General features: G+C 49.4%; 1 long non-coding RNA gene across 1 annotated transcript in view; it reads right to left on the bottom strand.

Moving 5' to 3' along the window:
• The window catches only part of LOC144140824 (uncharacterized), a 161,312-nt gene extending 149,029 nt beyond the window's left edge, over positions 1 to 12,283 (bottom strand). The window contains exon 1 of the long non-coding RNA XR_013316361.1: positions 12,167 to 12,283. This is a non-coding gene — a long non-coding RNA (uncharacterized LOC144140824). The remainder of the gene's footprint in view (positions 1 to 12,166) is intronic.
• Between the last annotated feature and the right edge of the window lie 391 nt (positions 12,284 to 12,674).

Here is a 12,674-nt window from a genome sequence, read left to right as displayed (position 1 = left end):
CATAGATTATGAGACAGCATTTGCTCCGGTCGAAACCTCAGCAGTCATTCAGGCATTACGGAACCAGGTTGTAGATGACCATTGTGTAAGATTACTAGACGATATCTACAGTGGGTCCACAGCTGCAATCCTCCGTAAGGGGAGCAGTAAAATACCCATATGGAAGGCCGTCAGAGAAGGAGACACTATCTCTACAATATTATTCCTAGCATTTTCACAAGTATTCATAACTTTGGATTAGGAACAGGTGGGAGTAAGGGGTAATGGAGAATACCTCAGTAACCTCAGATTTGATCATGGCGTTGCCTTGCTACGTAACTCGTTGGGAAGAATTGCCAGGCATGCTTACCGCACTGGATAAACAGAGTAGAAACTTGGGCCTGAAAATTAATATGCTGAAAACTAAAGTTATAATCAAATACCTCGGGAAAGCACCACCGTTTGAGATAGGTGGCGACGCCGTGGAAGTTGTAAGCATCAGAAACTACGGTATCTGATTCGTGCTGTGAAGCAAGAGCTCGGCGCGTGCCTTGCTCGCAACCCCCCCAAGACCGTGTCCGAATTCGCGTCTGAGGGCGCCTCGATGGAGAAGACGCTCGAAATCCGAACGAGGTGGTACGACCGCCCAATCAGTGCGCTGGTTTCGGAGACGATTGGTGCCGACGCTATTAACGCCGACTCACTACTCAACACCATCCATGCAGTGCTGAGGGAGGAGCTGCGGAAAGTTTTCCCAACGACTACGCCATACCCTCAAGTCGCTTCCCTGACTCACTTGATCTGGGAAGTACAGCAGGCTTTGGGAACATCTATGCCGTCCGAAGCACCGCGCGAGCCAGAGGATATGACCTACTCCGCGGCTGGCTCTTCGTCGACACCGCCTTGTTCCAACACTCCGTCAAGAGGCCCCGCCCTACCACCGCCTACTGTCACCCGCCCGACCCCCTGTAGTACGAAATCATATGCCGAGGAAGACTGACGTATGGCGAACACCGGATAATCGTCCTCTGTGCTACCACTGCGCTGAGGCCGACCACATCTACCGTCGCTGCCCATACAAGAGACTCGGGCTTCGTGGTTTCTCCATCGACGCACCATGCCCCCAACCCGGCCAGTGCCCATTTGACATTGAAGAATACCTGTCCAACAGCAGCCGTGGACCAGCCCTTTTAAACCGTTTGCAGTCGCCCTACCCATACCAGGCGCCGGACCGCCTGAGCAGTGCTGACTTCGCACGTGGAAGGTCCCCCAGCCCACGCGGGGGAAACTAAAGGCGTCTGGAGGTGAAGTTGCACAACGGCGGAAAAACGAAAACCCTCCAATGCCGCAACTATTCGCCGAAGACTGTGACTTACGACATGCCTCATCCAGACGACCCGGCGTAACCCTGACGTGACTCCTGAACACGACGAAAACCACACGGCGCGTCGCGTACTTGACATGACCGAACATGCCACTGAGACGAAGACAACGACGACGCACAGTAGCCTACCATCAACACGCACAAGCCGAGATGCGACGCCCGGACGCACCCGGAACTCGAGGAAGGCAACGTCCGACGTCCAGTTGTCCATCGACGGGTTGACGTAGTAGCCCTCATCGACACGGGAGCCGACTACTCATTAATGAGCGGGTCATTCGCGTCTAAGCTGAAGAAAGTTACGACAAGATGGGACGGTCCGCATATACGCACAGCAGGAGGCCATCTCGTAACGTTAAGTGGAACGTCCACATCCGGCGTCACCGTAGACGGCATCACATACCCTGCTGCGATCGTAATTTTACCTAACTGCTCCCGCGACGTAATACTCGGAATGGACTTTTTGACGGACAACGGCCCAATAATTGATCTCCAGACCAAGTCGATACCTTTTTCCTCTGATCACTCCACGACGCCGCCGATGAACCCCGATCACCGTGCTCTTGTAAGGATCGCCGACAATCACGTCACCCTGCCACAACGCGCAAACTTGATGATCGCCGTCTACTGTGAGGATGCTGCTCCTGACATCGACGCTATCGTCGAGGTTGACCAAAAGTTGCTTCTCAACCGCGGTGTCTCCGTCACCAGAGGCATTGCGCGCTTTAAGCAATGCAAATCCTATGTTTTGCTCACCAATTTCTAGGAGGAGTACCACCATCTAAACAAGGGTGCTGCAATTGCGTTCCTCAAAGAAACGCAAGAAGCGAGTCAAATGATCGCGGTCGCTAACTTTGAATGCGCACGCGCAGATGCATCCAAGCCGCCTCAACCTTTCGATGTGAACCCGGCGCTGCCGCAAGAAAATCGGCACAGATTACTGGATTTGCTCCGTCGCTACAGCGATTGTTTTTCGGCAAACTCAAAATTACGTCAGACACCCCTAGCGAAGCACCAAATTGTAACCGAAGATGGAGTTCGACCTACCCGACAGTCACCGTACCGCGTCTCTTCACACGAGCGGGAAGCCATCCGGACTCAAGTCGACGACATGCTCAGCGACGACATAATACAGCCATCGAAAAGCCCGTGGGCTGCGCCGGTCGTACTCGTGAAGAAAAAAGACGGCACATGAAGGTCCTACGTTGACTACCGGCGACTGAACAAATCCCCAAAAAGGACGTGTTCCCGCTGGCACGAATCGACGACGCCCTCGAACACCTCTGCCATGCGAAGTACTTCTCATCGATGGACTTGAAGACCGGCTACTGGCAAATTGAAGTGGACGAGAGAGACCGAGGGAAGACTGCATTTATAACCCCGCATGGCTTATACGAGTTCAAGGTGATGCCTTTCGGGCTGTGCACGCGGGCAGCAACGTTTCAACAAGCCATGGACACGGTGCTCGCTGGCCTGAAGTGTCACACCTGCCTAATATACCTCGACGACGTTGTCGTATTCGCCCGGACTTTCGACGAACACCTCGAAAGGTTGGGGTCTGTACTCGAGGCCATTCGTACGTCGGGGTTAACGCTGAAGCTATAGAGTGCCGTTCCGCGTACGAGGAACTCAGGTTCTTCGTCCCCGTCGTCGACGCCGCGGGAGTCTTACCTGACCCAGCAAAAACTTCAGCCGTTGCGAACTTCCTAAGGCCGAAAGACAAGAAGGGCGTGCGAACATTACTCGTACTGTGCGCATACTACCGGCGTTTCGTCGCAAACTCCGCACGCATTGCAGAGCCGCTCACGCGCTTGACGGAAGATAGCACCCCTTTCAGCTGGGACAACGACCAAGAAAATGACAAGGCGTTCTCTGGATTTGGCGTGCCAGTAGGTTATCGTCTCCGGTGGTGTGAATGCCTGGTGTGACTTCGACGGGACGCAAATGGGGCGTTTGTGCATGGTGCCGTTGCGGAGAGCTAAAATTTGTTCACTTTCGTTTTGGGGTTGGCATGTGTCGATAGAAACAAAACAATTGGGCCCATCTCCCCGCGAGGGGGACTCGAGTAAATGCGTCGCATAGGGGGGGGGGTGTATTGCGTTAACGTTTAGTGTTTGGGGAGTTGGTGGTAGTGAATGTGTTGTATCAGCAGCTTCTTGACGTAGTTTGAATGAGTCAAAAATATAAGGCGCGTTCGTAGCCTTACATTGTGTGTCGGCCTTGTGGCGCAGTGAGTAGAGCCCCATGTACATTGCGTTCCGCCCGCAGGGTCGAGGGATCGAAACCAGGCACCGGATAGTATTTTTTTAATATAGTTTGAATGAGTCAAGGATATAAGGCGCGTTCGTAGCCTCCCATTCTGTGTCGGCTTTGTGGCGCAGTGGGTAGAGCACCATGTACATTGCGTTCCGCTCGCAGGGTCGAGGGATTGAAACCAAGGCCGGATAGTATTTTTTTTTATATAGTGTAGGAGGAGGGGTGCGGACTACGACTACGGACGTCAACGCGGGTGACATCGTGAGTTACTGAAATGCTCCGCATTTAAAAGCATTCTGCGAGCTGCAAAAACGCCTGGAAAGCCCGCCCGTGCTCGCTCATTTCGACGAAAACGCCGAACCGGAAATACACACGGACGCCAGTGATATAGGCTTGTGTGCCATCTTCGTCCAGAAAAAAAGCGGGTGCGAAAAGGTAATCGCCTCTGCCAGCCGCGGTATGTCGAAGGATGAGAAAAACTACTCTGCCTCTGAGAAAGAGTGCCTGGCAATTATATGGGTGATTTCAAAATTTCGCCCATACGTGTATGGAAGACCATTCAAGGTTGTGACAGACCACCACGCGCTATGTTGTCTCGCCAATTTGAAGGACCCCTCTGGCCGTCTTGGCCGGTGCAGCTTGCCCCTGCGGGAGTTCGACGTTACAGTCATTTATAAATCCGGCAGGAAACACTCCGACGCCGACTGCCTGTCCCGCGCCCCCGTCGACCCACCAGGACAAGACTCTGATGAAGACAGCGCGTTCTTCGGAATCGTGACGGACAGCGACCAAGCCACCCAGCAGCGTGCCGACCCTGACTTACGCGTCATAATCGACTACCTCGAGGGATGCTACGTCGCCGTACCTAGCACCTTGAAACGCAGCTTACCAGCATTTAGCCCGAGAAACTCCGTCCTCGTGAAGAAGAGTTTCAGCCCCAGAACGAGAACGAATTACCTTCTTGTCATCCCCGCAGCCCTTCGTGACGACATTTTGGAAGCGTGCCACGATGACCCACCTTCCGGACATCTCGGCACATCCCGCACAAAAGAAAAAATTAAGGCGAAGTACTACTGGCCCCGCCTTACAACCGACATCACCCACTACGTCCTGAGCTGCCTTGACTGTCAGCGACGAAAAACGCCACCGACGAGACCCGCCGGACTTCTGCAGCAGATCGCGGTCCCATCGAGGCCCTTCAAACAGATTGGAATGGACCTTTCGGACCGTTCCCTACGTCACGTTCAGTGAACAGGTGGATTGTCGTAGAGACAGACTACATGACACAGTACGCAGAGACCGCCGCTCTTCCTGGGGGGACTGCACAAGAAGTCGGCAATGTCTTTATTAACAAAGTTGTGCAGCGACATGGAGCTTCTGAAGTCCTAATCACGGACGGCGGAACGGCCTTCACTGCGGAGCTTATGCAAGGAATCTTACGCTACCGCAACACGGATCACCGAAGAACGACGGCGTACCACACCCAAACGAATGGACTTGCGGAACGCCTGAACAAGACGATCGCGGATGTACGTCGACGTTTAACATAAGACTTGGGACGAAGTCCTCCCGTATGTCACGTTTGCGTACAACACAGCGACCCAGGAAACTAAGCAAATGACACCGTTCGGACTTGACTACGGGAGACGGCCGAATACGATGCTCGACGCCATGCTTCCGCACGTAGAAGACGACGACCTCAACGCCGACGTCTAAGGATATCTTCAACGTGCGGAGGAGGCCCGCCAGCTCGCTCGAGTTCGTATAACGGACCAGCAGCTGGTGGATGCCGCACGCTACAGTTTCCGTCGCCTATACGCCGAGTACCATCCTGTGGATCGTGTGTGGGTTTGGACTCCCATCCGACGACGTGGACTGAGTGAGAAACTTCTGCGATGGTATTTCGGACCCTACCAGATTCTACGACTTGTTGACCAACTTACCTACGAAGTGATCCTTGATGGTAACTCCGGCACATCACGACGACGTACGCGGCCCGAAGTCGTCTACGTGGTTCGCTTAAAACCTTTCTACGTACGATGACGAGCTTTTTTATTTCCGACTCTCGCTTATGTTAGCATCGGGTCGATGCACTCTTAGAAGGGGGCAATACCGCGAGCCATGCATTGGGTTTGTTTATTTGTGTTTTGCTTTTACCGCCCGGCTGCGCCGGTCTGTGTTATCTCTCTGCCACGGGAAGCGCGTGTTCCATTCTTTCTTTCTGTGCCGCATGTGTTATCTGTTCTGATAGGGAGAGCATTCCGATCTAACGTGAACAGCCCGGAATAATCTGCTTGGATCTACAATGTTCTCGATGCGAATCGAGGGTTCGAGAACCACGCGCGCCGAAATATAAAAAGACTGCAGAGCAGACGCCGGGGTATTTGATTCTGCGACGTTCGCCGATGCACGTCATTTGTTGACCGCTGCTTCGCCGCCTCTGTATTCTTTTCAGTTGTTAGGGGAGCACAAGTTAGCTCCAATAAACTTGTTTCTTTTCCAAAACAACTGCGTCGTCCCTCGCTTCGTGCCAATATCTACTTAGGCCAAGTTGTATCCCCGTATCCCACACATGAGGCAGAGATAATTCGAAGGGTAAGAATGCGGTGGAGTACATTCGACAGCCATCATCAGATAATTAATGGCAGCCTACCATTTGTCCTGAAGAAGTAAGTGTATGACCGCTGCATCTTACCGGGACTCACCAACGGGGCTCACTAAGGGAGTTCAACTTAAATTGAGAACGACTCAGCGGGCAATGGAACACAAGATGATAGGTGTAACATTAAGGGACCAGAAGAGAGCGGGGTGGGCCAGGTAACAAAGGCGTGTTAAGGACATATCAGTTGAAATTAAGAAGAAAAAATGGACGTGGGCAGGTCAAGTAACGCGAAGGCAAGATTACCGTTGGTTATTTAGGGTAACAGAGTTGATCTGCAGAGACGGCAAGCGTTGCAGGGGGAGGCAGAAAGTTATATAGGCAGATGAGATCCAGAAGTGTGCGTTTATAAATTTGTCGCTGTTAGCACAGGGCCGGTGTAATTGGAGATTAATAGGGAAGGCCTTTGCCGCGCTTTGGGGGTAGATAGGCTTATGATGTTGATTATGATGATGATGATGATGATGGTGATGGTGATCATGAAACCTTTTATCGTACAACGTAAAACCAAGGTGCGCCAAGCACTTTTTGCGCTCAGTGAGCTATAGGACAGCTCCAAGCTGCACGCCCACACATTTTCTTATTGCTTTTCTAAGAGATGCGTTTATAGGGGTGATATATTTTTGAAAATTTTAGAAAGCTTTCTGCATCAGCGTTATTCACGAAATAGGTATTTCAGCTCATTGGAATGCGAAAACTAATAAAAATATGTACAGGCTATAAATATATAGACTTTAAATTTCTATTCTCCGCGGCTCTCGCTGGTAGGCAAAAGGTGTGCAGCTCTATGCCTGTTCTTTAGGAAATCGCACGTTGGAATTCCCGACAGCGTTTATATTTTTTGAAGCTGATTTATTTTTTTTTGGGCAATGTTTGTCGTACTATATTATTCATTTTTGCCCCGTAACTTTCTTTGCTCCATGAGCACGATCGCAAAATGAGTGCAAGTAGTTATGGCCATTTTACAGCCATCCGGGGAGTGCCTCAGGGGTCGGTGATTTCACCCTTCCTCTTTAATGTAGTTATGCTGCAGCTTGCCTGGCATTAAGATTTACAGTATGAACTGTGCACCCAGACCTGTCTCGGGAACCCGCCAGCCTACCACAAGCTTTACTGGACACACAGAAATGGGGTGAATACGCTGGTCTCTCTCTTTCAGTTGAAAAGACAGCTACTCTGTACGTGGCCAATGCTTGGGGCCGTCGTTTACAATAGATGTCACCGATCTCGCTACAACTCTCCAGCCAGCCTGTGCGCACTGCCACCTCTCTTCACGTGCTGGGATTGGAGATGTCATTGTCAGGGTCAGATGCCTTGTGGCTTTGATCTGCCAATACTTCAGCCTCGACTTGTCTACCACGCTCAATTCCAGCATATGACCCAAGCGGAGTGGGCCAAACTTGAAGCAATTAATAGAGCTGCAATGCGGACGATCACCTGCCTCCCTCAAATTACACCTATACCAACTCTTCAGGCCGAAGCTCAACTTAACACCCTGGATGAGCTTATACATCAACACTGTTCTGCACGCAATAACAAACTAAATTTTGTTCCGGAGGCAGCGGCGTTGGCCATCTACATGGAGCGTTCTCTGCCTGCCTTACCAGCCCACCCTGTAGCTAGGCCGCCCTGATTGTACCATCAAGTGACCGACAATCGGCCTCTCCTTCGGGAAACGAAGACGAGCAATCCACTGGCGTGTCATTACTAGCGACTGCTAACCTGTCCCAGGTTGTAGAGGCATTTGTGGACGCTGGGGCCCAAGACGGCGTCTTAAATACAGCGATCGTATGCTCCTCTCATCCAGAAGGAAATAAAAACTGTGCTTATGAAACACTCCGCACCTGGCTTTCTATGGTGGCGGAGCTTACAGCCATCCAGGACTGACTGAAAGCTCTACAACCGGCACTTCTTCAAGCTCGTGGAAATTTCACGGCACAAATTTACACGGACTCAATGGCGGCCATACGGGATTTCCGACGTGTAGCCTCCAACTCGTCGGTCTCAAGAGACATTCATGACCTGCTGGACACGTGCCCCTGCCCTCTCCAACTGTCGTGGATACGGCGCAATACTACCACCGCTCATTTTGCGGCGTATAGTTTCTGTCACGTTACGACGTTTCCACGGCCCCTGCCCTTGCTGACAACTGACCGACATGACCAATTTTTCCAACTAAAAGATCTGCGTCGCCCCACACGTGCTGTCATTCCACCGTGTTGAACAGACCTTCCCAGTGGGCAAGCTCGCTGGAAGGAGGTCCTGCTGCGTAGACTACGAGTTGGGGTGGCCCGCTCTCCTGCGGTAACCCGGGCGTGGCCACCACGATACCATGCAGCGTTTTCTACGACCTGCCCCTTCTGTACGGCTCCTGCCGGAGACGCCGACACCAACCACCTGCTATGGACGTGCCCTTCCCTGAGTGCAGCGAGATCCCGACTCCTTCGCGGCACAGGCCTGCATCCGGGTAGACCGCCCGATGTTCAGCGATGGCTGTGGGGGCCTAACCACCGCTGTCTTCTGGACTTCCTCCGGGGAACGAGTGCAAACTTGTACCTGTAGGACCTTATGCCAAAGGGCATACTGTCGCAATGAAAAAAATGTGTAGACTGACAAAGACACGCTGGTGAGTTCTGGTTGGCATGGTGTTACGATAAGCACTGATTGCTTGCAGGCAGTACGTAAGCCGACCCCTAAGCCTGGTGCGAAAACGCCTCTTACGATACCGGCACTAGCCAGGCAATCTCTAATGGTGGAAGACATGCGCATTGTACTTGAGTGTCTGCCATAAAGCGGAGGCGACTTATTCACTGAGTACGTGTCGGTTAGTGCTCGTTGCGATTGCAAGTAGTGCTGGCAGCCCTATCTGACACTTTTTAAAGCCGCAAACATGGCTTAAGAGCGGAATGCCGGTTACTGAGATGTTGAGAATGCCCAGCCAACGATCACCTCGGATGCGAAGCTTTTTGTTTCAAAGAATCAGAACTGTAACAGTTTTGAATGTTAATCTTGCACAAGGTAGAATCACATCGCATCTTGTATGGACGTTTCTCCTTTAGTGGGGGCGGCCGCCGCAGACCGCAAATAGTAGTCGTTCTTCCTTTAGGCTTTACAAAAATAAATACCGCCTTATCGACCGAATAAACAAGGAAACGTTTGTTTCATTCATTCTATCGAATGGAAGAAAAAATAGAAACCTAATATATTCACTTTGTGTCCCTTAAAAACGTTCATACTCAGTTCTGCAGACGGAAAAAACTTTACCAAGTGCTTTTGAATTCTCATTACCGGACAGCCAGTGCTTTAGCTATAGATTCTTTACCCTAACATCATTATTACAAACTTATTTGTTAGCAATACACACCTATTTTCACAATAACTGCACAGGTTCTGTCCAGTTCCGGGCAAGTCTCTGCCGGCTTATCAGTGGTGGTGTCCCCAGCACCTGGCAGACAACCGCCTAAAAAACTGGCGAAGCCGAGTTACAAGCGAGCAAATTCATTTATGTAAATGTGCACACTGATACGGTGAAGAAGGCGTAACGTGGGGATGGAAGAAGAATATGAAGCCAGACTATGCATTAGTGAATACACTTGGCCGCATATCTTCTCCCTTCTCAGAAAATGTTAGTCTGTAACGATGGTTTTCTGCCGTCCATGCCATGTAGCATTCTTTCATCTTCCCTGCCAAGATCTCACACTGTTCTTTCCTGACTGTCTTCTTCCATGGCATTTCGAACGTCTCAATCTCTTCTAAAGATAAAGTACGCCGAGTTCTGGTAATAGAGTGCTTAATTTGTCTTTATAGTAACTAGCTTGGTATATGACCAAAAATGACCAATAATAAGCCGGTCGACTGATGAATATTTGAGGACGCCGGAAAATTATATATTCTAAACGTGAGCATCATGCCCGTTTCACCGGGTGATATGTTGTTGGTAGGGTAGATGAAATGTGGAGGCTCCCGCAATCCAGGATTTGGAGAAAAATGTTGATCCTCAGCTGCGTTTTTACTACGTCATTGCGGATAACCAGAATATTTTTGCCGTGCTTTTGTAATGAAGAGGCTGGCATTGATATGAAGCATTAAGCAGTAAAGCTGTGTGGAGTTAGAGTACAAAACGGAGATTTCTGGAGCAGCATTGTTTGAAACAATGCTTAGACTTACCATACAAAGTTTAATTGTACAGCTTCAGGCCTAGAACCCATTAAATATGCAGCAGATGAAGAAAGAAGCTTTCCGCGCCTGCGTGGAGCCTCTAAACAAACGCTTTCGGGCGGCTCAAGAAAGTAAAACTACGGTCCATCTGAAGAGCCCCGGTACGCACGTCATTGCCTTCGCACCCACTCGAAAGAAGGAAAAGAACAACAGCGTACCGTGCGATCACACCTGAGATCTGTCGGCTGAAGAATATAAAGCTGTGTCGATTTACTGTGTTGATTTACCAGTGCTTTTGCCAATACAGGCTAACCGATTATAACAAACACAGATAGAGCGAATTATGCTTTATATCAAACAAAAATAAATCAGTGATGAAAATACACGCGGAACATATTCCTTATAACGAAGTTCACATCGGATATATCGAACTCAGCGAACCTAGGATGGCTGCCGGAACGCATGGTCTCACAGCGGTAATTGAGATGTTGACTGGCCGCTGTTGAGACGTTTAATCTCACATGGAGCGACATGACCCCGAAAACTTTTCGTAACTGAACGATAGAGGGAATTTGGGCTAGCAGAAAATCGTTCATCACTGCAGCTCCGCACAACAAAACGGCACTGTAGAATTCCTTCGCGGTTTTCCTGAGTGACGTCGACGACCAGGTTGCCGTCACTGTGAGGCCTTCTGACGCAGACACAGTCGCTAATGTCATGGCAGCTGGCGCTGCTAGACCGCCAAAGAGGCAGAGGATGTCGCAGGTGAAAGCCGTCCGCCGCCTAATAAAGTGCTTTCCGGAGTTGAAATGCTCCACCATTATTGCTTCGATATTGAAGGACACGGACTCGAATGCTGTGTTAGTCGACGCCACAAAATGAAAATGAAAACACAAATCACCTACTTTTTGCGTAGATGGTTGAGGCAGAAAGTAGCCTTATTGCTTGCAATAAATGAATCGCTTTGTGTATGGTAACAACATTCTCAATTGTGTTGGTTTTCGCAAGCGGGGATAGGGAAAGGAGGGGGGTGTCCCGCGTATTCCAAACTCGCCACAAAAAACTCATTCTCGGCGGCTATCGCTATATCGAACCATTGGATATATCGAACTAATCGCTGCGCATATTGCAGTTCGCCATAAACGGGTTTGACTGTAAAAAAAGAAGGTAGACTAAGACAAAATACATCGCCCCAAAAACCTGTCTTTTAGGCAGAAACCGCCTACTTACCCTCCAATGACTTTTTTTGTACTATCCTGTAATATATGCCCACTGCATGCATAGATTTTCACGTCATTCTATATCGATTTTCATACCAAGTTATCTATATCGCACATCTCCAGCAGTTGCTGTACTAAATACGTCGTTATCAATTCATGTTTTCCCAATTTCCAGTTAGCTGCGGTTTCCCGTAAATCCTGCAGGCAGGATCACGTGGAACGTTCCCAAAGGAAAGCAATGTATTTTTGTACCCTACAAACACAGCCTAATTTAACACATGGCACATTCGCCCATAACATAAAAATAGAATTCTTCAAAAAAGACATGTTCGCACAAAAACACGTGCATTTAAAGGCCATAACTATGAATACACTTTGAGCCACATTATTACCGTGAGAGAAAAACAAGGGCATTGGCAAATGTTTCTCTCCAGCCTGCTTGTTCATAATTTTTAAACAAGGTCCAAGCAGGGTGTGGGACTCTTGAAGTATGAACAAGAAATATGCACTCACAGGGGCAGGCAAGGTGACACCACAAAAAGCAATAAAAGGTTTAGTTCAAGCTGCATTAGCGCAACGTGAGCGAACATATGTGCGACCTTCTAAGCTGAAAAACGGTCTCTATACCGTAAAACTGAAAACAGCATCCATGGTTTCGGATATATACTTCGCTAGCAATACATCTTGACAACTGAATGGCCTTTCAATGTTGAGAAACGCATTGTGCGTTGTGAAAATATTTTTGTAATATCCATTTTTTGCGTACAAAAATGTTAAGGTATGAACATAACTGCAAATAAGACTTTAGACATTGAGCAGTTTTGGTTGAAGCAAGATATCGACATTATCAGAGGAAGTATAATGTTTGTGGCCAGTTATATGTTGGTTGCTAGCGGTAAAAACGATTCCGTTGGTTTACCGTGATGCTGTACTACCTAACAGCAAATTTGTCCTGTTTAAGTGTGTAACTTCGTAAAAATAGAAAGAAGGTATGGCGGTCGTAAAATTGCAAACTTTGATA

This window comes from Haemaphysalis longicornis, unplaced genomic scaffold (assembly GCF_048455015.1).
Source record: "Haemaphysalis longicornis isolate Haplotype H1 unplaced genomic scaffold, Haemaphysalis longicornis Haplotype H1 scaffold_50, whole genome shotgun sequence".
NCBI lineage: Eukaryota > Metazoa > Arthropoda > Arachnida > Ixodida > Ixodidae > Haemaphysalis > Haemaphysalis longicornis.
The sequence above is the reverse complement of the archived record's forward strand: the minus strand, read 5'-3'. Positions and strand labels throughout refer to the sequence as shown.